Source organism: Camelina sativa, chromosome 5 (assembly GCF_000633955.1).
Source record: "Camelina sativa cultivar DH55 chromosome 5, Cs, whole genome shotgun sequence".
Classification (NCBI taxonomy): Eukaryota; Viridiplantae; Streptophyta; class Magnoliopsida; order Brassicales; family Brassicaceae; genus Camelina; species Camelina sativa.
In genome coordinates this window covers 19,474,240-19,477,009 of record NC_025689.1, presented here as the reverse complement: position 1 = coordinate 19,477,009, position 2,770 = coordinate 19,474,240, and the positions used below count along the sequence as shown (strand labels likewise).

Below are 2,770 nucleotides of genomic sequence, written 5' to 3'. Positions count from 1 at the left end.
CCTTACACAAAAACCTAAACCTCCATCACTTTTATCCTTACACAATTTATCCCAAGTTACCCAGTCTAAACCTCTTGCCTTACATAACTGTTTTGCATTCATTCTCCTCTGCTTTACGAAAGAAATTACTATCATCTGCAAACAGCAGATGAGGAATAGTGGAAAAATCCCGAGCTAACTTGATGCTCGTAAGTTTATCCTCCTGTCTAGCCTTTTTAATATTAGCAATCAAAATTCTTTTGCAATGAGTAAACAAATACGGTGATAGGGGGTCACAAACCCCGACCCTAAAGTTCTTTACCAATTTAATCCTTGTCCGATTTAACTTAGGGCCAATTAATTTTTTATTCGATCATTCAACCACATGCACATTCAGATAAGTAAGACAGGTCATAAGTAAGCATAAACGTGCATTCAAATTCACGATGAGGTTTTAATACAACGAAAGTCATGCCAATAAGTTAATACATCGTTTAAAGTACTAGACCAGAAATAAAACTACCCAAAGCCACCATCCTCTCCCTTCCTTGCCTTCGTTACTCGAGCTGGTCAGCTACTTAGGTTTAGATCCTCGGACCTTTCCTTTCCTGCATCCAAAAAGGAGGCGTAAGCAAACGAATTTGCTTAGTGGAGCGGTCTCTTCAAAAACATGACCACCAACAACCTTACTTAACTCAGGACAAGCTCTTGTCTCACGAGTAAACCTAGAACACTGCTCACAAAATCCCATCAATTTCTATATTCAAGAGAAACGACAATTTAATCACCATTATCAAAAGGCGCCACCATTCTGGAAGAGAAGGGGATTAAAGCCACTAACAGTAACAAATATACTTCCATACTCCTCGTCTAGCTCCCGGATTAAACCAACCTGCTTACCAATTGCTTCTAAGGTTGTTACCTCCCAAATGTGCATAAGAATACCAGCAACTTCCCCCAAAAATTGATAGCAGATGGATATGTGGACGAAATGATAGGCTCCCACCTTACCAGAGAAACCATCCAACCATCAAAATGGTAAGAACCATTCTGTAGCACAGACTGATGATCATCTTCTGCTTCAAAGTTGAAAAGAAAAATTCTCTGCCCCAGATAAGCCCCTACCACTCTATCCTCAAGCTTACAGATCTTAGGCAGATTGGCCACCAAAGAATCGATCCTCTGGATGGCCGGATTCATCAACCTCCCAAGTCAGAGAAAATTACTGAATTCTCTAAGCAAAGACAGAGTTTGAGATTTTCACCGTTTAAGTACAAACCAAAGAAGCTTTGCCCTTTTTAAGCGCTAGTTAAGCCATAATACGCAAAAGAAACCAAATCACCAACACTCACCTGCTAGAAAAAATCACCACTCTGATTAGACTAACTCTCGGATACAACCAATGGACGAAGAAGCTTAAGATTGATGCATCATAATAACCTAATCCACTGAATAAATACCAATTCTACAACCCAGTCTCCACCTTGAAAATGAAGAGATATTCGAATCACAAATATTTCCAAAGCAAACCCTATCACCGAATCGCTGATTATCCCCCTACCAATAGACCACCAAAGATTAGGAATATAACTTCCATAACTACATCTCCAAAAAATCCTCACCTTGATACCCAAGACCATAGACGAAATTAGATTTAATATCATATCCTGACCAAACAAATATATCACCAACAGGATCCTTACATCCCTGAGTCGAATCCCCTCAATCTTTCTTCCACCAACAATCGAATCAAACTGAATCAACAATTGAAGAGCCCAAAAAACCAATCTTTCTCTTACGGAGACAGACCCTCGAAACAATAGACTTAACCAGACCAAGAACAAAGACAAACTTCCGACCCATCCCCGATGCTGACAACCCACAAGAGGAACATAGAGACCATCTCTTTATCCCCCATCTTCACCATAGAAGCACATCTCAAACCCTAGATCCAATCGCAGTTGTCGTCGCCATCTCTATTTTTTTTTAGTTCTTTTTTTTTGCATGAGAAAATACTTTTACTAAGGAGAATTGGGTTGTATAACCAACAAAAATACTATTAATTTAAAAACTAACTATTCTAACCATCTATTTATTATATACTCTATATTATATCTACTAATGACATTTTTAATCCCTAACCACCACCACCCTACCTCCAGCCACCACCACCACCACCTTACCTACAGCCACCACCTCCGGGCCACCACCAACCTATCTCCGACCACCACCACCTCACCTCCAGCCACCACCACCCCACCTCTGACCACCACCTCACCTCCGACCACCACCCCACCTTTGGCCACCACCCCACCTCCGGCCACCATCACCACCTCCAGCCACCATTATCACTAACACCAAAGAGCAAACCAACAAAAAAATTGTAATTTACCTACCCTCTTAATTATGTTATTCGGTTAATTTTTTTAAATAGTATATTATATTATTTGTTAGCTTTTTTGGATTGGCTATACATCATATTCACCCTTTTTCTAATAAGAAGCTGAATTTTTTATAAAAAAACTATCGTAATATACATTACAAATATCAACTTCAATAAATAAATAAATAAAGATTTAGGTTTTATTGTATGGTTCCAATGATCATGCACATGCTATTTGAAATTTCATGATATTTCCTGCAGAATTTTATTTTTAACATTGCACTACAACTTTTTATCGACTTTAAGTTTTAGACACCAGTTACCCTAAAAGAAAAAAAGAATCTTAAATTTTAGAATTATGTTAATTAAGTTGTAATAGACATGCAATTTTCAGTTCTATTTGGGAAA

The 2,770-nt window shown here is 38.4% G+C and overlaps 1 long non-coding RNA gene across 1 annotated transcript; it reads right to left on the bottom strand.

Moving 5' to 3' along the window:
* Positions 398-2,013, bottom strand: LOC104787245. The gene is made up of 2 exons (XR_767820.2): positions 665-2,013; positions 398-587 (listed from the first exon to the last, which is right to left on the bottom strand). It is a non-coding gene; the product is annotated as an uncharacterized LOC104787245 (long non-coding RNA).